The sequence below is a fragment of the Tympanuchus pallidicinctus genome, unplaced genomic scaffold (assembly GCF_026119805.1).
Source record: "Tympanuchus pallidicinctus isolate F22 unplaced genomic scaffold, pur_lepc_1.0 scaffold4, whole genome shotgun sequence".
Taxonomy (NCBI): domain Eukaryota; kingdom Metazoa; phylum Chordata; class Aves; order Galliformes; family Phasianidae; genus Tympanuchus; species Tympanuchus pallidicinctus.
In genome coordinates, this window is record NW_026294758.1 from 33,376,728 (window position 1) to 33,399,020 (window position 22,293).

The following is a 22,293-nucleotide window of genomic DNA, read 5'->3' on the forward strand; positions in this document are numbered from 1 at the left end:
GTTGATTCAGTTTTTAAAAAAGCACACAAACATTTCAGAGAGCACTGTACTAATTTTAGATACCAGTGCCTGGTTTATGTGTAAAATATGCCAGAGACACATTTGTCTGTAGGAAAACAGAATACTAAAAATATATGTCAAATTTCTCTTCAGCAAAATAATCAAGCTGTACTTATATTTTACAGTAAAGGTTCTTACAGAAAACAAGTGTAGTAAGTTTTCGAAGTGATTGTTTCAGACAGTTAGAAGGATGTGAAAAAACTGTTGTGGAACAGATGTATCTGTGTTACTTTAAGAAACACTGCTTACTTTAATACATATTTTTAATTCTAGTTTCAGTAATGTTTTAGAAACTGTCCATATTTTTTACATCACTTAATTTGAATATGAGTGATAAAGAATACAAAAAAGCCTGAATAGTTTTCATTCTTGCAGCTCCATACAAATTCCTTTCTCCCTGGCATTCCTCACCAGAGACCTCAGGTGCCTTTGGAGTTTATAATGATCCTTCAACATTTGTAAGTATCCACTTAATCTTTGTTTTGTTCTCCTTAGTAAGAAATCAGATTCAAAGGGTGCTTCTGCTGAAACACCCATAGTGAAGTCAGTTGAGTCGTTGGTAGGTTAGAGAAGAAGCAGAGTCAGCTTTAAGGGAAAACCGACAGGGTTCTGTCGGCTTTCTGACTACCTTGGAGATGACTGGGGAGTAGCAACACAGTCCTTCTGAAGCAACTTTTTGTTTTTAGAGGTCTTGTGATCTCGGAAAAGATGAAAAGCAACAGATAAAACTGCATTCCAGTTTCCCTGATTGCCTACAAGGCAAAGGTGGCTTCAATTTACATCTCTGTATCTCACTTGGTCACAAGAATTGGGGAGTGATGAAAGGAACTGCCTTGCAAGAAAGGAGGGGGGAGATCTATTATCACTTCTTCTTCAAGGTTGGGTTTTCTCAAATGCCTCAAATATTAATTTCCTGTGAGTTTTTCTCTTGAAGTTACATTTGTATGTGTGTAAAAAAAAATGTGGTTTTTTTTTCCTTTAATCTGTACTTTTTTTTAAGAGCCTAAATACTGAATCATACATGAAATCAGCTCTTGAAGCTTTAACCACTCTGTAGACTCGTGCACCTGAAAATGCGAGTGTCAATTAGCTAGATTCCTTAGTCTTCACTCAGTGTGTCAGATTTCTAGCGGACAGTCATTTCTGAGCACTGTAAAGTTTGTTCTAAAAGTTAACTTGGGGAAATGGGGAAGTATCATATTAACTTGCTAATATTGAAGTTTGCAGATGTAGAATCATTTTCACATCAAATTGGTGTTTCTCTAAAACTTAGCAAATGTTGATGATTTTTCTCCCTCGTGTTAAAAATGTTTCTTTACAAGTTTCACATGCAAGCAGTTACTGTTTCCTTGCTATCTTAAAAGTTTTTATTCTATCAAGCTGGATACTGCAAATCCTGTCTGTGTTGTAAGGTTCCACTCACTAAGACTGAATTTTTACTACCCATCCTTACTCTAGAGATCACAGTGAAGGCATTCTAAGAAAATTCTTAGAGGGCTTGGCGGAGCACTTCATATCCATTTGAATTTAAAAAAATAAAAGGCCAAAGTTTCTGTTTTCTAAAGGAAGTAGTAATAAAGTTCAGAGAGGTATAAACCTTTAAGTCCCTGAGTGCACCTTTTGTGCTTCAGCAAGATGTTGCAAACAGTTGCAGAGCATGAAAGAAAATCTGTTTCTCTGTCTCCTGTTCTCAGAGCAGGGCTGTCTAAAGGGCAAGTTGACATGCTGGAAAATATTTCCCAGGATAAGGTTAGAGTCTGAGAGGAATTATTTTTAAACTTAAAAGCTACAAGTTGGACTTGATTATCATGTGAGGGAAGGTTAAATAAAAGCTACTTACAGAAAAGAGAGAGGCAACTGAAGCAATCAAATACTGATTTAAACTTTGTTTTCCTTACAGTCAGCTATGAGGAAAAAGAAACGAGTTCACGTGCTTTTTGGGTAAGAACAAAGGTGACTCACAGTCGCTTCTATTCCCCCTTGACAAATGGGAAGAATGAGGGGAAAAATAAAGCAGTTCTACTGTTGGCAGTGAAGTAAAATGAATGACCCATAGATTTTTCACTCAAGGCTCTTCACAGAGGCATGTTAAATAATAATGTGTTCCTTTTTTCTCATCTTAGGCTAATAATAATGCATGCAAATGTTAGCTCATTTTGGGTTTGCAAATAGATGCGGTACAAATGAATGCAATATGCATTGCCATGCTTGTCTCTGAGGTCCTGCTGAAGCAAGCTCAGCCCGTTGCACACCAGGATGCTGGTAACTTCTGCCAAATTGATGTAATCATTTCAAATATTTTAATCACCATTTCTGTAATCGTTCTTTAATCACTGTGTCCTCAACAAGCTACACCAGAACTTTTGCCTGACCTTTATGCTCGCCAAAGATTTGTTTGATGGGAATCTCCTCAGTATCAATGGTGTAGAATCTCCTCCGTCCTCTCTATTTTTGATGCACCCTCAGCCAGTGGTGCACGCTAAACATACATCCTGAAACTTCAGGACAGCACAGCTGGAGGAAAGGGAAGTCTGTGCTGGTTCCTATAGAGGCGCTGGAAGTGAGTAAGCATGAAGGGCCATTCATCTGGATGTGAGATGAAGCTGAAAGAGTTTTAAAATAGTTTAGTTAGTGATCAGCATTAAACAAGTAATGTCCTGATGACTCCGTGACAAGACAATAGCACAGCCTTCACAGAGCAGAGAACTGAATTGCTGCTCCTCCTACTTGTCTCAATAGCAGCTATTAGCTCATGCAATTTCTTCTTGCTCCTTACAGAAACATTCACAGGGAGTTTTCTAGACATTACTGCTAGGCCTGCAGACGAGAACAGTGAGTGGCTGACACAATATTCATACAGTCAAATCTCGTGCCCACCACCAGTCTTTCTTTTCTCTTAAAAAAAGCAATCTCCTGATGCTTAGTTGTTCAGTGCTAGGAGAGTGGGCTTGCACAGGGTTATTGCTGTGGTGCCTATGGTTCCACATAGCTGTGCTGGACTGTTGCCCAGCTGTCTAAAATTTGAGCTTGCTCAAATATGCATTTCACCATTCACCATGTGCCAGCATCTTTTACTAGTAAATCTCTCCCTCCTCAGGCAGCATTTCTGGAAGCAAGGACCTCAAGTATCAGCCAAGTAGACTGTTTTACACACTGACTTGCAATAAACTCATTACCTGCAATAGCCTTGATTTGATGCAAAAATCCAACCTTTGCCCATCACTGGTAAGAGGATTTTCCCAATACCATGTACCTGAGGTGGCTCCTGCCCCCATTCCCCTGACAGAGCCCCATATACTTCCCATTAGCATGCTGGGCAGACAGCTGAGCACACAGTGCAATCCAAACACAGTGCTGGCACTCCCTGCTTAGCTTCTGTTAAGGAGTTTGGATTTGATTCAACAAACAACTGTTCAAAACACAAGATCTGTGTGAGTGACGCCAGCTTGGGCTACTTCAATTGACAAAGCCATGCTGTGGGGTCACAGAAGTGGAGGGGGGAAGAGTGTCCTCTCAGAATCACTGAAATTAGTTTGCCTGGCTACTCCAGCCACCACTTCTCTGCTCAGGGGTTTCCTGTGCTGCAGGCGCTGGCACTTAGCCCTGGTACTCAGATCCATAAATGGGTACGTGCACAGCACAGACTGACCACAAAAGGTTACTCCCCAAACTCTTAGATGAGAGAGTCAGGAAGGAAAGAGCTAACAAACTATCAAAGAATTTAGAAATCCGGAATTTGTCTATAAAATCTAATTTTGTGACCATTTTTATTGTATGTCACATCTGAAAATTAATGATTTGCCATTTTTGCTGTTTATGATTTCCAGATGTAATTCTACACAAGACAATTTCAGCAAAGTCCTTTAAAAGTCATCATTTTGTCTAATTAATATAGCTTCCAGATGTACTGCTTATCTATGATAAATTCCTAAGTACTTGTGCTTGTATAACAAGAGCAGCATTCTCTAAATGGGGGCTCAAATTAAAAAAAAAACTAACCAATCAGTAAAAATTAGGTGAAAACTAGGTGTCCTTACAAAACCTGTAGCCACAGATAGACAAAATGAGAGGGGGGACATCTCTCCAAATGACCACTGAAGAATTCCGCATAAGCACAGAAGACTGTGTTTGTGTAATCTTGTAACTGTAGTAATCTCATGAATATGTAATAGATAGATGTATCTTATGTATTAGCTAGATGCGTATTGAGAACTTTTGGATTATAAATAGCAGATAGTGAGATGACTCAGGCACACTTGATTTGTGAAGATAAGCACTTGGTGCCCTGCACAGAAATAAAGCGTTGTCTCCTCTCCAAACACTTGACTTTTCTATGTGTTTCAGGAGATTTTGAAATTGACAACATACATACAATGGTAAAATATCAATGCAAATGCAAAAAACGTTTTTTAATCATTCTTTTTTTCCAAGCAAGAATAGTGTTTGTTGAATTATGTTTTGTTTGCTTTTTATTTTTGTTTTGTTTCGTTTTTTAGGCATGAATAATAAGTATTTCATGAAATAGTGTATATATACATAACATTACAAACTTTGCTTTGTATTTTGTTCCATGTGCTGAATTTGCACTGTCCTAAACCACTCACAGAATGTGTATGAAAATTATTAGAAAAAAAGGTAAGCCATTAGTGTAAAAACACATTTTAACAGCATTCTGTACTTAGTATACTAAAGATGATTTACATTAAAATATTCCTCCAAAATAGTATTAAAATTTCCACACCTTGAAACAGTTGAACTAAAACCTACCATGTCCTCTACCCAAATACCAGCATTAGACTTGGTTGATTTCTAAGAATTAATAGGGGTGGCAAAATCTACCTGAGATGAGCCCACTCATCCTTCAGCACTTGTCAACATTGTAAACGGGCACAGGATGCCCACTGCCTGGTATTCATGCCTTCAGTTGCCTGCATTGTATGAAGGGGACTGAAAATTGTAATCAACTTATATAAAGCTACTACATCAAGCCTACCACACAGGCTGTCTTTAAAGAGTAGTTGAAGTAGTCCAGGCTCAGGTGGTTAGCCAGCATTCTGTGTTTGCTGTTTTTTGCTCTTTTGGTTGGTGTCCTTTGTGAAGGACACTACCTCTGCTGAGGGACACACACCTGAAGACCATAGGCTGCAGCAGGCCCTAGGCTTCCACATGGGAGGCTGCACACCTGCTGGACTGTCCCTGCTGAGCACACCAGACCAGATCTGCAGCAGCCTGCTTCCACAGCACATCCCTTCTGCTGCCAGTGGCCTTGCTGTGGCCTTGCGTGATGTGGCACATGTATCATCAAAATGTTGCCTAAATTTTAGAGATGAATGCCAATTCTCAAACTGATTTTCTAATTTTTTTTAAAGATAAAATGTTAGTACCCTCTTTGAAGAAGGTTTGGAACTATTTCATGCAAAACACTGGAAACATTACAAGAGTTTCTCAGCTCAGTTCATAATTCACAAGCCCAGATCTAGTTCTGCAACCTGAATTCAGTACAGACCCTGGAGAAGGAGGAAGCAGCAGAACTGAAATGTGCAGGTCTACTGAGGTCTTGGCTGAGCTTCTGGTCTTCTAAAGCAGAGGATATGGAAGACATTGGGTCCATGCCCTCACACAGTATGGCAAAGATACATCTGTACAGACCCATGTGCAGAGTGCAGTGGTTTTTTTTTGTCATGATAAGACTGCAGATAGACAGACTTGCAGACTTGGTTGGCTCTTAATAGGTGAGACATATTTTTCCAGTAATGTTTTGCCCTCAAGTCCTTGGACAACCTTCTCATCCTCAGTTTTGTACTTGCAATTGTGTTCATGCATATCTTCCTCGCCTGTGCTTTGCTCCTTTCTGTGCTTTAATTGCTCATCCCTCTCTCTGGTTCCAGGAACAGCTAGCATTACCTCACCTTACCTAAAGAGTTTTGAAGTTACTAGCACAAGTGTTTTTCTCACTGAGTTGAAAGAAAGTGTACCACAAACCAAGGACTTTTTATACACAGAGAATGCAAGCAGAAATTCACCAATTCACCACAGTTAGCTTTTTCCATTTTCTTGTTTTGGAAGGACAAGAAAATACTCGGTCTCATGTGAATCACAGCAAAACACTCTGCTTTTTACATCCATATGTAGGCTTGATAAAGGCTGGTTTGTTTAGCAGTAGGGATCAGGAAATCATTTTAAGGGTCAATATATGAGTGTAACAAAAGGAATCAATGAGTGCTGGTTCTAAAAGTTTCCATTTCAACTTTGCTTGGTGTGTGAACAGCCTTTTGTTTTCTCAACGATTCTGCTTCACAGGGAGCACTGGAGTCAGATTACTTTTATCTTTGCATCACAGGTGCAAGGACTTTTTCCCTGGCCTTCACATATATTGTTTTGGAAATTGCTCATTATGGCCTAACAAGCAATGGAAGTTTGCCTAATTGGGGAAAAACAGCTAGAATTTAGCCAAAAGTCTCAGTGATTAAGATGGTGATGGAAAAATGGGCAGAAAGTAAGTGGACATAGGACCACCTTAGATGCAGCTGTGCATGCCCAGAGGGACACTAGCATATAATAATGAATTCTTGGAAAAGAATGAATATGTATGCCAGTGTTACTGCATATGTATGTCTTAACCATTTAAATGTAGAACTTGAACTCTGAGAGCACATGCTTGTTTTGTCTAATTGCCCAGTAGATATCATGAGGAATAAGGGAATGCCACTTCTTAACATCACACTGGAGTTAGAGAGTTTTCTTTCTGGATTTTGGATGACTGACTGAGCTCAAAGAGCAGCAGCATGAGTTTGATAGGTAGCCAGCACAAAATAAATTGTGAGATTCATGCTTGCCTTGCTTATGCTTCCTTCAATCAGATCACCAACACTTTCTGTTGTTCTTAATCTTGTTCTGCTAAGAATATGAGACCTAGGAGCTCAGATCATCTGTGTGCCTATTTCCATCCTTATGCTGTTGAGCAGAGTGGCCAGGAGAATAGATCTCCATCTTGCCCTGAAGCCAGGCAGACAGCAGCTCTCACAAGACAATGCTTGGCAGATACAATCACTCACCATCCAGACTACATGGCACAGCTCCCACTTGCTCAGTGGGGATGGGAAGACATATGGGAAACAAAGGATTATGATATCCTAGGGAGGAACAGAGAGAAAAGAGAGGTCCAAAGATAATAAGAACTGTTCCCATCTGCCCTGCCATCTCTCGTTATACAGAATCATGTTCTGCTTTCATTCATGTTGTCCAGAAGTCTTCTGGACTGGTTCTACAGCTGGTTCTGTAGCTGGTTCTACAGAATCAGAATCACAGAAACACCAAGGTTGGAAAAGACCCACAAGATCATTCAGTCCAATCATCCACCTATCACCAATAGTTCTCACTAAACCACATCCCTCAACACAAAATCCAAACGAACGCCTCCAGGGTTGGTGACTCCACCACCTCCCTGGGCTCCCTGGGCAGTTTTCTCAATTACTTGCACAAGACTCTGTCTATAGCTACATCTTACTATTGCAGACAGATTCCTGAAACAATTAATTGTAGCTAGGAAGAACAAGAAAGACATACTCCTACTGGAACATCTCCTGTAAGGAAACTCAACTACATTGGCTAGGCAGAGCAATCCTTTCCTTTGCAAGCTGGTAGTCTGTGGGGGGACAAAGACATCCTCAGTTATGTTTTTGTGTTTGTCTGGTTTTGACTTCTTGAAATCACTGTAAAGACTGAGCACCCTGTGACTGCCAGGTATGACACAACAATTGGTTCCCATCAGTAGCAGAAACCAATCAAGATAATTATATCAGTTGCTTTTTTAAAAAAATCAAACGTCTTAGAGGAGCAGCTAGACTGAAATGATCAACACAAAAGAGCAACATGTTGGTTGAGGAATCACTTATTTAATATGGTTTTAAAAACAGGGCACTTTCTGTAGATGCCACTTCTAAGACATTTGACAAGACTCTCCAGCCATTTCAGCTCTGAAGGCAGTGACAAATCATGCCTCTGTTATACACAGAGGTAATTTCCAGTAATTCTGCAAACTCACTCAAATCAATAAGCCATCAGTACATATTTAAATGTTTGCAAGGTCAAGAACTTAACACCTAACATACCTGCTTCAGAGGGTTTGCAGAATTAGTCCTTTTTATTTAGGAACTAGCTGGTAAAATCAAGTATTTTATCCACTCTTAATATGGTATCTCCATTTTTTTCAACTCTGTAGCACTAAATTTTCTTAAGACTATAACAAGAAAAATGATAACAATTAGATTATAGGCACACACCTCTAGCCTTAGTGGAGAAATTATGTTTTGAACAGTGTATAAAGTAAGACAGTATTTTCCAGAGGAATAAATGGAGAGTAGCTTGACATTTCTGTTATGGACGCACTGAACTTGAGACACTAGCAATTTATAAGGTTTTGTAAGCACTTTATATGCTATGGAGGCCCAATGAGACTGCTGAGAAGAACTGCTCCTTTTGCCCCAGCGCTGCCATTAAGCCCATGCAGCAGTTTTTTGCAGGTGATATACTCTCTGCAGTATGCAAGGATCATTATGTTTTGTACTGACCTGCACAGCTATTGCAGCTATATTTCATAGTTCTGTGCAACCACTTTCCAAAAGATCCAAATTGAGGGCTTGAATTAGGTGAACCGATGGTGGTACTGCTTGTGCACAATGGCACAAGACTACATCTACATACTTTTTAAATTGTCATCGAGCCTTTCCTTACGTACTTTCTTCTACAGCGTCTCTAGAGTTTTCTGTTGTCACCTGAAAAACATAATCTTTTCTGAGTTTCCTCAGACTGGAATAAAAAGTTTTTTTTCCTTCTTTGATTAAATAAAGCATTCCCAGTGCTGAGTGCTGGCAACATTACTGAGAATTCTTGCTACTCTTCTCAGGTTGATTCTCCTGTCAGAAAAGCTCAGCTATCTGTCAGTATGGAGAAGGTAACGGTAGGAGGAGATTCTCCTCTACTGGGCCTGAGTAGAAGTGGGTGAATTCATGCCTCCAGGCATGGATAGTTGCAGGAGCCAGAGTTCTCTTTGAAAGATGAAGAGCTTTTAGACACATTCCTGTTAAGCTGAGCATTTACAGAGATGTGCAGGTATGTTGAGTAGGGGCCCTGCTAGAGTGGTAGCACATGACATATTTGGCTAGCAGCTAAGGCGATTAAACAAACCTTGCCAGTAACTTGGGTTCCCATTAAATAGTTCACACATGCTTTTTTGATTGTACTTCTTACTATGGCTGGCAGATAACCTGAAGGCACAATATTGCAAAGTGGCAGTGATGAGAGATAGGTCCCTTCTGCTTTGGAGCTCATGCTGCAGTGCCCTGCATGCTGCTATATAAGGGGAAGGGAGAGGGGCTGAGGCATGCTGCACTCTGCATTTCAGCAGCTGCAGGATCACATCGCAGGGCAGAGGCTGCAGCCCATGCAGCAGTGCATTTGGTGCCTGTGGCCTTCTTCTCCTGTGCCACCAGGACACATCACACACTGGCCATGCAGGAAATAGGATGTAATAAGTATGTGGTTGTGTTGCGAAAAGTCTCACCTTGTACAATCGCCACATTTGTTTGTCCCATGAAATGGCTGGATGGGAGGTCCCTCACCTCTTTCCATAGGTGAATTGAACAGACTGTGCCTCCAGGGTGGCAGGGACAAACCCAGACAGCCCCTCTCACCTTCCAGAGTCAAATACACTCCATGTAGTCGAGGAAGTGCTGGCTGCAAAGCAGCCAAACAAAGAACAAATGTTGCAAGAGGCATTGTGAAATAAACCTGTTTGTGACGAGCAGTGACTGTGGTGATATTTATGTGACAATTCATACTAAAGTGCAGCACCTGCAGGTTTGGATGGCTTATAGAACAGAAACTGCAGCAAATACTCTTCTAACATCTGGGAATCAGAAAACAAGCATCGGTGCTGTAGGACTGCTATGAACTTAGTGTGGGAGGCAGCAGAAGCACCCCGGCCCACAGGGTGCAGCTGCTCGTGACTGATAGAGAGGGGTCCGTACTGTTGCTATGCTTCTCACTATCTCATCTCCTTGCAGCATCACTGCACCACATGAGAGCTACTGGATGCCCTCAGAAAACCCCTTGCAGCATCTTCTGCTTCTCCTGGGTGACAGACAGGGCTGGACATTCTTATCTGTGTTTGTTGGGCTACTGGTTACAGCGTCTGTCACTGTCTGTGGGCTGTGGGTGCCCATCAGCAGCCTCTTAACATCAACAAATGCTGGAAAGCACGTGTTATTTTCCCCACATTGCTGATAAGCAAACTGAGAGGGGACAGGGCTGCTGCCAGGTCAGTGCTGCCCTGGGACAGCTTGGGTGTCTACTTCCAGGGGCACATCAGCTTCTGGTGGGCCAGGGGGGTTGAGAGTGGAACAACTCTGCAGAACACTGCAGACACCTCTGCAGTATCTTTGCAGAGGTTTACAGAAACACAGTCTGGAGCACTCGGGCCAGAGAAGCTGCAGAGCTGCAGAGGCCCTCACTCCCCGTCCTGCAGTAAGGCCACCATTAAATGTCTTGGTGGTGAAAATTCCTGGTGAAAATGAGATTGAGAGAGGAAGCATCTACAGACTATTTCCTCCAGGAAGCAAAAAATATTGACATATTAGCATCTCTGCATTCAGTCTTCAAGAATAAGCTTTTTTTCCCTACAAGTGTTTAAAATACTTCAAACTGCAGTGGATTATCTTCACACACCCTTGCGTGACTCCTCATCTTAGCCCTACATGTGCTCCTTTGCTGTTGTTTTCCTGTACTTGGCCACTGGAGCTAGTTTTTGAACAGTTTAAACAAAGCATGCTTATTTAAACACTTAGATGAAAAAGAAAGAAAAAAAAGAGAGAAAAAAAATAATTTGATTACACAGACAATTGCCTGCCCAAAATCCAAGAACTTTTTGCTGTGGGGAACTTACTTGCCAGCATTTTTCCCTTCTCATCTGACTTCTTCTCTTGTAGAAATTTTTGTTTCTTTTTTCATTCCCATATCAGACAAGGAAAATGACCTTCTGTTTTCCAACACAAAATGTATATCAGATCCCAGCCAGTGATGTTTTGTTTTTTTTTTTTTTTTTTTTTTTTTTTTTTTTAAACCACTGATAATGTAAAGATTGTACTTCAACACTTTGGAAATGGATGTGAAAATCTGTTACATACAGCTGGAACAACAAAATTTCCCATATCTGTACCAAGCTCAATGGCTTTTCATAGAATCATAGATCATAAAGGTTGGAAAAGACCTCTAAGACCATCTAGTCCAACTGCTGACTCATCAGTACCATGCCTGCTAACCATGTCTCTCAGTGCCACATCCACACATTTCTTGAACACCTCCATGGACGGTGACTGCACCACCTCCCTGGGCAGCCTGTTCCAATGCCTCACCATAATTTTTGAGAAGAAATCTTTCCTAACATCCAATCTGAGCCTCCTCTGGCACAATTTGAGGCCATTTCTTCTTGTTCCATCACTGTTATTCAGGTAGAAGCCGACTCTCACCTCATTATAACTTCCTTTTAGGAAGTTACAGAAAGCAGTAAGGTCTTCCTTGAGCCTTTTATTCTCCAGAATGGACAATTCCAGTTCTCTCAGCCACCCCTGGTGAGACTTGTGCTTCAGATCTTTCACAGCTTTGCTGTCCTTCTCTGGACACACTCCATGGCCTTGATGTCTTTTTGTAGTGAGAGGCTTAATACTCAAGGTGTGGCCTCACCAGCACTCAGTACAGGGGAATGATCACCTCCCTAGTCCTTCTGACTACACTATTTCTGATACAAGCATGGATGCTGTTGGTCTTCTAGGCCACCTAGGCACAATGCTGGCTCATGTTCAGCCAGCTGTCAACTGATACCTTCAGATCCTTTTCCTCTCTGCATTCCAGCCATACTGTTCCAGGCTTGCATTGCAAGCAAGCTGTTGTGAAGTGAAGGAACCTGGCACTTGGTCTTGTTAAAACTCATACGATCGGCCATAGCTCATAAATCTAGTCCATTTGGATCCCTCTGAAGAGCTTTTACATCTTCAGGCAGTTCAACAATTCTTCCCAACTTGGTGTCATCTGCAAATTTACTTACGGTGCACTCAATCCTCTCATCCAAATCACCAATAGAGACATTAAACAGGGCTGGCCCCAGTAATGACCCATTAGGAATACCACTAGTGATCATTTGCCAGCTGGATTTAACTCTCTGGGCCTGGCCATCCAGCAGAGTATACACCTGTCCAAGCCACAGACTACCAACTTCTAGGATAATGCTGTGGGCTTTATGGAAGTCTAGATAGAGACTCTCTCCACCTCCTGGACCGTGTCCATATTCTTTCCTTCACTCACTAGAAAGATCTGCTGTCATTGAAGATCAGGTCAGTCAAGCAGGACCTGCTTTTCACAAGCCCGCACTGATTAGGCCTGGTCCCAAAGTTGTCTTGCCCATGCTGTGTGATCATACTCAATATCATCTGCTCCATGACCTTCCCCAAAACTAGGTCAGGCTGATAGGTGTATAGATCCTCTTAACTCCAGATCCTCCTGACTCTTCTTGTAGACAGGCATCACACTGACAAGTCTCCAGTTGCTGACAAATGGTGGAAAGCAGGTCAGAAATCACTTTTGCCAGCACCCTTGGCATTAAATGAATCCCATTTGGCTTCATGGACTTAAGAGAGTCCAGGTGGAATAGAAGGCTACTAATTGTTTACTCCTGAAATGTGAGGGGTTTATTCTGCTCCCAATCAGAGGATAATTGGTCTGATTATTAAAGACAGAATTAAAGAAGGCACTGTGAAGCTCAACATTTTCTTCATCTCACAGCATAGGCCAGTGCTTCTCATTTATTTTGATGTTATATTTGCTTTAGAAGGGAAGAGGAAAATATTTTGCAATTACAGGCTCCAAAAGCTATACTACAGTAATATACTGAAAGATATACAGTTTTGTTTCCATACATAACAGAGCAAATAAAAGATAAATCCTAAGGATGAAGAGAACCACAGTCATCTCTCTACATTCTCCATTAGTATACATACTGATTATCTAGAGACACAGAGACTCCAGAAGCAGTACATCAGCTTTCCTCCACATGCAGAGTGACTGCCTCAACATGAAGAGTACAACCAGTGCCACTGCAGGGAGCGTCATACCTCAAGCCTATTCCTGCCAGCAAAATGAATGGTACTGCAACCTTTTCAGAGAGTCAATGTGGTCCTCTGAGAGAAAAGCTCTCCACTACCTGTGGTACTGGCTTGTCTCTGACACTGCCTGGAATTCAGTACCCAGCTACAGTACCAAGGAAAACCTGCCCTTGATTCGTGTTACAAAGCACCTAGCACTGTTTTTTGCTCTGGATTTTTGGGTGGTCTTCTGGAGAAGGAAAATGCTAGGACAGCCTATACTGTGCATCAGCCACTGTAGGGCAGTCTGGCCACCCTTGGTAAAGACTGGGGACATTACATGAAAACCCCACTTCAAAAGCAGGAACAGAGAACATTCTTTAAATTCAATGGGGTTTATCAAAATACTAGACAAAGAGCTTCCTGATTCACTTAAATGTTTTTTGTTTAAAATTAATGCTGTTCCAGGCAGTGTGATCTAGACTTAGGTTAGAAACCCAGTGGTGATATTTGGTGTGTAACAAATGGAAAATTGAGGCTCACTCTAGAAATCTAGAAATACTTCGATTTTTAATTAAATTTGCTCATCATGTATGTGTAAGAAGCAGCATTTGAATGGCTGCTGCATATCTATATAATTATTTATTTTTCTTCTTTTCTGACTGAAAGGAAAGCAACAAACCCAAATGAGAATAGATAAAGTAAATGGCTGCTGAGTATAATGAAAGAGGCAGGGGTCAGATGATTTGCAGACTAGTTTTATTCAGAAATGTTTGTGAGAAAGTAGCACCATATTTCTTCTTTGCCTTATGTGTCTCCAGCTGTACCACCAGGTAGCCCCCTCCTTCTACCCTGTGATACAGGTTTAGAGCCCAGCCCTTTGAGCAGACAGTTTTGAACCATGTCTATATGGCCATGTTGTTGCTGTGGGACTGTAGAGTGCCCTTTGATGTTCCTACAAGGGGGCAGAAAAGTATTCTAGGTGATGGTGAGGTTTTTTACGCATCTTCTCTGCTAAGGGCCACTAAAATCTGACCTCATGCCCTGTGAAAATCTTTCTAGCTCAAACAAATATTGAAGACCAATCCTGATGGGGCTGTTCCACTTTCAGCAATGATGTGGATACAATTTTAATTTGAGGCAGAATGGAAACTGCTTATGAGTGTTTTCCCAAGGAGCTTAGCTTGATTTGGACCAGCATTACTGTTGAAAAGAGGCCACTTTGCCCTCTCCTTGCTGGCAGCTCCTTGGCTTCTAGCCACAGCAGTGAGCAAACAAAGCCAGAGGCCAGGCCTGAATGGCCAGCGGCAGGCTGGGATGCCTGGGCACATGGGCCCTGATACAAAATTAACGAATGGGGCTGTAGTGGAAGATGGAGGGGTCAGGACCTCACTCTCAGCACAAGGCAGCTTTTGCCTTGCTTAGGGTACTTAGGCAAAAACACCTCAAAACCTTACAGTGTTGAGACTGGAGAGCTGACCTGAACTATGCAGGAAATTGTTCAGCACCATGCCAGACTGTGCAGGAGTTCAGAAAGCCTGTCAGTAATTTTGCCTATCTGCATACACAAACTCTCTTTAGCTCTCCCCACTGCTGCAAAAATATCCCAAATGAGAATAAATGTAAAAAGAATTAAAAACAAATTGGAAACACAGGTGTTACTGCAGTGGGGCACCTAGCCTCCATTGGCTGTCCTTACTATAGTTACAAACACACATGGACCTGTGCATAAACTGCCCAGCAAACATGAGGCATTAGCCTTGGACAAGTCTGCTGGTTGGCTGCCAGCAGTTTCCTGACTAAAAAGCGTGGACTGTGGATTGAAACTGTGGCAGTGACCCAGCAGAGCACCTGTTCCTTTCTCTCTGCCACAAACATATGCCTAGGCTGACTGCTGAAATACTTGATGTTGTTTACTGCTTCCCACCAACCTCTGCAGTGTGTCTGCAGGAAAGCTAAGGTGAGATGGAGCAGGATGCCTGCCAGGCCAGCAGAACAGGATGACCAGTTGACATAGCTGGCTCTGCCAGCACAAGATGTACGGGGCTCTCCAGGAACTTGCACAAGCACACAGGCCCTCTCCTATTTAGAGAGACTGCCCCCATCGTACTTCTGTGGTCTGCCCAGTGTGTGTTGGCAGCTTGGCCACTCTGAGCCCCCCTATGTCACAGTTTAAGGTGGGTAATCATAGACTCATAGAGTCCTTAGAGTTGGAAAGGACCTCTGAGGGCCATCTAGTTCAGCTCCCCTGCAATGAACACCGCATCTAGATCAGGTTGCTCAGGGCTTTACTCAGACTCGCCTTGAAAGTCTCCAGGGATGGGTCATCAACAGCACTAGGTAATCAGTTCCAGCGCCTCATCACCTCCACTGTAAAAGATTTCTCTTTATATCTAACTTAAATTTATCCTTCCTGAGCCTGAAGCCACTTCTCCTTGTTCTATCAGCACACACCTTGCTAAAGAGCCTGCCCCCTTTCCTATAGGTGCCTTTTAGGTACTGAAAGACTGCGATCAGGTCACTTTGCAGCCTTCTCCTCTCCAACAGCCCCAGCTCTCCCAGCTGGCCCTCATAGGAGAGGTGTTCCATTCTGTGGATCATTTTTATGGCTGTCCTCTGGATGCACTCCACCAGGTCTACGTCTCTCTGTCTCTCTTGGACACAGTACACCAGGTGAGGCCTCAGAGCAGAGAGGCAGGATCTCTCAACCTGCTGGCCACACTTCTTTTGGTATAGCCCTGGATATGGTTGGCTTTCTGTGTTGCAAGGACACATTGCTGGCTCATATCCAGCTTATCATCCACCATTATCCACAGGTCTTTTTTGGCCAAAAAATAATGCAGAATGGGAAGCAGAGGAGTTTGTCTCTGCTGCCCAATGACATCTAAAACCATCTCTTCTCCCTACAGAAAGCAGTATAGATGTCTCACAAAGGAGAGTTCCATCAACATGCCTTCTAGTCTGGCTATTTCAACACTTAATTATTATTGCATTCCTGGTGTCCAGAAGGTTTTATTTGCTTGGCTCCAGTCATCATAGAAAAGCCTCAGGCAGCAGAGGTTAGGAAGTGCATTATCTGGCTTCTTGAATTTGAAAATAGTTCCTGAAATTTGGACTAAGCTGGAAGGAAAGACTGCAGATATTTGTGATACAGGTAAAACCTGTCAAATCTGTTGGAGGTAGTCTCTATTAGTAGCTTCTATGAGTAGAAAAATGCTCCCAAGAGTTGTATTTCTCTGTTGGGGAAAAAATTTATTTCAGAGATGTCATTCAAGTCACATTTCAGAAACAATGACTAGAAATAGAGATGGAAAACACATACTGAAAACTTTTTTCATAGAAACCAGTATTACTTTTGGGAGTGAAAAAGAAAATGTGGAGACCAAGAAGCACCATAATGTTTAGTATTTCCACTATTGCCTGATGCAGTAATGTGGCTGCATGCAGACAGACATGAATGTCAGGCCTGAATTTCAGAGACATCTCCATGTTCTTACACAGCCTGTTCCAGGGCTCTCTGAGAGGAAGTGAAAGATACTTTAAGTGAATTACACCATGAAGAAAATAATTTAACTCTCCTCTCTCTTGTCTCCAAGAGACACGGTATTTTGCATTGTTATTAAAACCATGGGTGATCCAGGATGGACACATCCACCCCACACAACAGAGTTTTCTAGGACCAAAGAGGGTCTATGAGAAAGGGAAGGTGTGTGAGGAGCAGCTGAGGTCCCTGGGTGCATTCAGCTCAGAGCAGCGCAGGCTGAGGGGAGGCCTGATGGCGGCTGCAGCTCCTCACAGGGAGCGGAGAGGCAGCGCTGAGCTCTGCTCTGTGTGACAGCGGCAGGGCCGAGGGAACGGCATGGAGCTGTGTGAGGGGAGGGCAGCTGGGGGCTGGGGACAGTTCTGCACCACAGGGCGGTGGGCATGGGACGGGCTGCACAGGGCAGCATGCACGGCCCCAAGCTTCTGGAGTTCAAGGAGCCTTTGGACACCACGCTCAGACATAGGGTTTGGATTTTGAATAGTCCTGAGTGGAGCCAGGTGTCTCTCCTGGTTTGGGATATTCTGTTGTTCTGCAAGTGGGCCAGGTCTGTCCGGGGATTGAGGCCCGCAGACTCACTGTGCCAGCAGCTAGTGGCCTCAGCAGCACCTCTGCAACCACCTCATGCTGCAGGATGCACATCGCACCAGCTGTGCAGCACCATTCTGTATCTTCAAGCAGCTGTCCAGTAGGACAACTGTGAAACCACCATACTTGTACAAATGTATGAGATTAGCAATTTAAATAACTGGATATCCTTAGCGCAGCTCAATGCATTAAAAACAAACAAACAAACAACAATTTCTCTTTGTCACATATGTGTTTCTTTAGTGGCTACAGGAACTTCTGTAGCCACAGTAGTCAGAAACAAGATAATCTGAGCTGCATACTGCAGAATCGTGGCTGGGCAACCGATTCTTGTTCTAGCACTCCTTGACTTTCCACTGTTCTTGAAAAGTTGCTCTCCTGTTAAGAACAAAAGAACATTGATCCCTAGAGAGCTAATGAAGTGGTAACGGTGGCTTTGTGTGGCTAAGTCTGGTACTTACACCTGCCTCATACATCCATCCAAACCGCAGCCAGTTATGTTCATTTTCCTGTTTTCTCTAGCAGGCAGAAACCACTGCCTTAGCTAGATTGTACAACCTTGGATAAGAAGGCTGTACTCTGCATCTGGAAACCCCTCTCTTCCCAGCAGCACTTCTAAGCTCTGGGTCTTGTTCAGTTCTTGGAGCATGCACTAAAACTGCATTAATCCATGAGTTTAAGTGTTCATATGACTCCCTTAAGAATCTCTGTAAGCAGCCTGCTGCTGTATGTCCCTGCCTCAAACTTCCTCTGAAATCCTTACTGCTACTTGACTGCCGGGTCTAAAAGCTGCAAGCAGTATTTCCTTCTGCCTATGAGCATCCAAGGAAATTAATCCCATCCTAACATAGTGCTAATTTGGTTGCAGAACTCATCCTCTTTCACGATTTCCTAATTGTTACAACACTTTCCAGCTATCAATAGTCCCTAGAAGTCTGTAGAAATGTTTGACTCAAAACACATTAGTGCTACAGGGTGGGGGTTTAACTCAATAATGAAATAATATAGCCCTTGCTATCAAATGGATGAAAATGCCTTGAAGCAATCTCTTTCTTGCATGTTCTGAAGATATGTGCCTTAGCAATGATGAAATCATCCACACAATGGGCTTAGAAAAGAAGGAGCTTGTTCTGTCCTGGTTCTCATCTGGGTTTGTCTCCAGCTTTCACGTGCACAGACATTGCCTTTACCGCAACATTCAAGACCTGTTGACCTGTGTTTTTCAGAGGAATGAAAGCTTTAGCTTCAACAGTAGCTGACAGTGCTCAGCACTTTGCAGAGTAACTATTCTTTGCATTTAAATCAATAAAAAGTCAGAATTAAAAAATAGATATATAGATGCCAATGCTGTATAGCTGTAGGACTTTGAAGGCAAATATAGAAATTACAGGATTTATTGATATCCCTTACTTCCCAGCAAGGATCTTTCTCCTTGCACTCACTTCACTTATCTGATCCTCTCTGCTACAAACACACGGGCACGTAAACTGGCCCGCTGAGGGAATGCCCCTGTGAGACTCATTTATCTTTATGGGACAACAGACTACAACAATGAAAGTATTCTTTGTGGCTGTGCTAAACCAGCAGATTTTGCAATGGAAGGGGCAGCTGAAAAGTGAGACACACTGTGACTCAGAGAGTCACACACACTGCTCTAACTGCATCAGCGCAGGCTTACCTCCCTGACATGAAGCCCTTCTTTCCAATGCTTTCTTAGCACAGTTTTGAAAAGTGCAACTTCTTACTCCCTGCCACATACCACATGCTGGTGTCTTATGTCAGCCCTTACTCATTCACACAAACATCACTGAAATGCAGCAGGAGCACCTCTGCTCTCCAGCACAGACATCCTGAGCTGCTTGGGCTGGTGAGGCCCAGCTGTGGCAGTGTACAGGGAAGGCACCTTTCAGCTTTGCCATGTGATACCCGTGCTGAAAGGAGCAAGCACATATTCCTGAACCCAGACGTAGAGCTGCCAGAAGTGCCCCAGCACTTACAAGAAGTGCCCCATTTCTGTTGGAGAAGACAGCATGGCTCTGGCTTCCAACCTCTCTGCCAGCAAGCTGCAGAGTGTATAGGCATTTTTTCAGCACCTTTGCCAGCCCCAGAGGACTGCCTTCAGTCTTCCTTTCTGCATAGGGATGTGAACACATGTTTGATACATGGTGACCTGACATGGTGAGAGCAGGACTCAGAGAGCAGGCGGGGCGTTCTCAGTGCAGGGTGGTTGTTCTCCAGGTTTGCCCAGCTGAGTCAGCAACATGGCTGCATTTTCAAGAATGATTGTTAAACGGGCATAGTTTGGATTTGAACCTCATCTCAGGGCAATCTGGGTACTGCAGAAGTGGTTAATTTGGTTAATGCAAACCAGGGCACATGGACACTCATTCAGCTTAGAGGCAGCATTTCCCACTGGCCTGCTGTTTCAGTAAAGCTTATTAGGGCAAACTGTTGCCATGCAGCCTTATGTCTACATCTCCCCTGGCTGCTGGAGATCTCTCAGAAGCTAAGTTTGAGCCGCTTAGCCCTTTTAGAAAACAAGTTCCTTAGCATTGCTAAAACCTTTTCTTCCTTTTTTTTTTCCTTCTACTTCGCCTTCCAAATCAGAGAAAGACTGAAAAGATGGAAATGAACCCATGTAATGTTATTTATGAATTTCAACAAGCTAGTTACAGCAAAGTAGAAATATTTTAATTTGGTACCTAGTACAGTCAGGCCACCTTCAAAGAAGATGCTGCACTGCTCCGTCTGCTGAAAACCTAGACAGGTTTCAACGCACTGCATGCTCCATTTACTTTCTTTGGTGTTACAATTTGTGCATCATTCTTCAATTTCATTTACAAAACTAAAACAGTGACATGATTCAAATCAAGGAATCTTGTTTAAACAATGCTCTAAAACAGCTTCTTTGGAATACAAAAGCTGTAATACACCAACACAACTTTGGCTAGGGTTGGAGAATGCAGCCAGTGCAGGATAAGTTTCACCACTACTCTAGAGAGACACAACCACTTACAAAGCAAGTTTCTGGCTCCTTTCTGAGCCTCCTGCCTCTTAATCCCTTACACTTTAGAGTTGCTAAATCCCTGTAGTTTCATAACTCTTTCTCAATCATTTGAATCATAAGGTTTCTGAAACCTGTGGCTGTCTCTGGTTTACATTCTCTTAAGGTGAAAAGAGTAATTTATATCCATCTCCACCCACCGTCACCTCTAGATGCCCTTCTTGTCCCACCCTCAGTAATTTGCATGGAGACACTGATCTCACCAGCTGGTCTACAGCAAAACTTCCATGAGATATAAAATCAGCTCCTAATACACACAGCAACATGAAGTACTCCCCTATCCCATGCATAGTGCAACGTATCTGGGAAAAGATACTTGGAAAAACAATTTTTCAGAATTTAAGTTCAGATGTCAATAACAAATTTATGAACTAGAGAACAATCTATCATGTCTTGGTCTTGAGTAATTGCATTGCATCTTTGAATTTGTCTATATCACTGATGAACACTAGGACTAACCTCTATACCATCAAATCATGCAGCTGTGAAGAGAAGTCTAATGATCAGTATCCAACTTTACTTGTTTCACTATAAGCAGCTAAGTTTATATGGTTAGTATGTTTATGTCACAAACAAACAAAACTTACAGCCAAACTTTTTTTTTTTTTTTTAAATCTTCTAAGATGCCACTGCCCATGTTTCCAGAGTGAGTCAGGGCTACTGCCTTTCAAACACACCCATAAAAACTGAGGAATGAAGCTCTGCTTTTTGTTGCATTAAAACAAAACAGGGAATCATTAAAATTGAAGAGTGCTAAGAATGCCCACTTGTATCACTTTGCTAACCTTTTTCTGTTGAAATAATAATTTACAACTATGATTTTTTCTGGAATCTCAGTAATATGGCACATGACTTACAGGGACGCAATCCAAAGCTACCCTATGACAGTGATTCACTTTCCTGAACCTATTACCATAAAAGCTGGAAACGATGCATGCAGTAAGCATTTTCCACTACTCAGAGAACTATTATAGCATCCACTACTCCCAGGACTGCATTTTACAGTAAATGGAAGCAGAGAATTGAGAAGGGTAGAAAACCAGAACAAAATAAATAAAAAACAAAAAACATAATACTCCCAAATTTGTAAATCAAACATAGATCTGCAATGTCCTTAAAGCATTTGGGGAGGTAGGCACATGAAGAGCTACCTGTCTTTTCTCTCCACCACTTCACCACTGTACAATGGTGAATGAAGACTTAAAACAGCAGGCACTGCTGGCAGACCTGCACACCAAAAGCATCTTACAGCAGCCTGCACTCTCACACAGTTTCTTTAGCTGGCCCCAGCCCTCTGCAGCCATATAGTCTCAGCAAAGCTAACTCAGAGGCTGGACTCACCTTCAGATATTAGGCTGAGGATAAAGAAATGAGCTACACAGGAAGAATTACAAAACAAGCAAGACCCACATATCCACATATCCACGACTCTTCAGTGAGCAACTCACAGCAGACAGGGGAGGGAGAACTTCAGCTCTTGTCAATGGTAGCAAAACACCAGAGCAGAGGTACCTGACGGTTGGACTGCTCATTAGGTACGGTTCTTAGTGCAGACTAGGCATTTTGGAAAAACATTCAACAAAGGAGCTCAGTGGTATCAGGTGAAGGGTGTAATAAAGACATGACAAAATACATATAGAAAGCAGTGGGAAACAGCAATTAGCTTTTTTAAGACCTAGTGCTGTTCTGCAGCATACATAGGGATGTCAAAATGAACGCACACCTACTCCACAGCAGAGGAGTCACCTAATAAAATATAAGTACTTCCACAGCATACTGAGAGAGCTCCCTGGTATGACAACACAGGAGGTGGTCGGAACATCAGAAGTCAGGCACTGCCTCTGCAGGACTGTGGTTATAAGGAAAAGAGGAGGCTTGGTCCACTTAAGGTACAGGATACAGATAAA

The 22,293-nt window shown here is 42.6% G+C and overlaps 1 long non-coding RNA gene across 1 annotated transcript; it reads left to right on the forward strand.

Annotated features, from left to right (window-relative positions):
- The first annotated feature begins 465 nt into the window (after positions 1-465).
- On the forward strand, positions 466-22,275 carry LOC128089637 (uncharacterized). Its single transcript, XR_008210630.1, has 3 exons — positions 466-518; positions 1,961-2,001; positions 22,159-22,275. It is a non-coding gene; the product is annotated as an uncharacterized LOC128089637 (long non-coding RNA).
- The last annotated feature ends 18 nt before the right edge of the window (positions 22,276-22,293 follow it).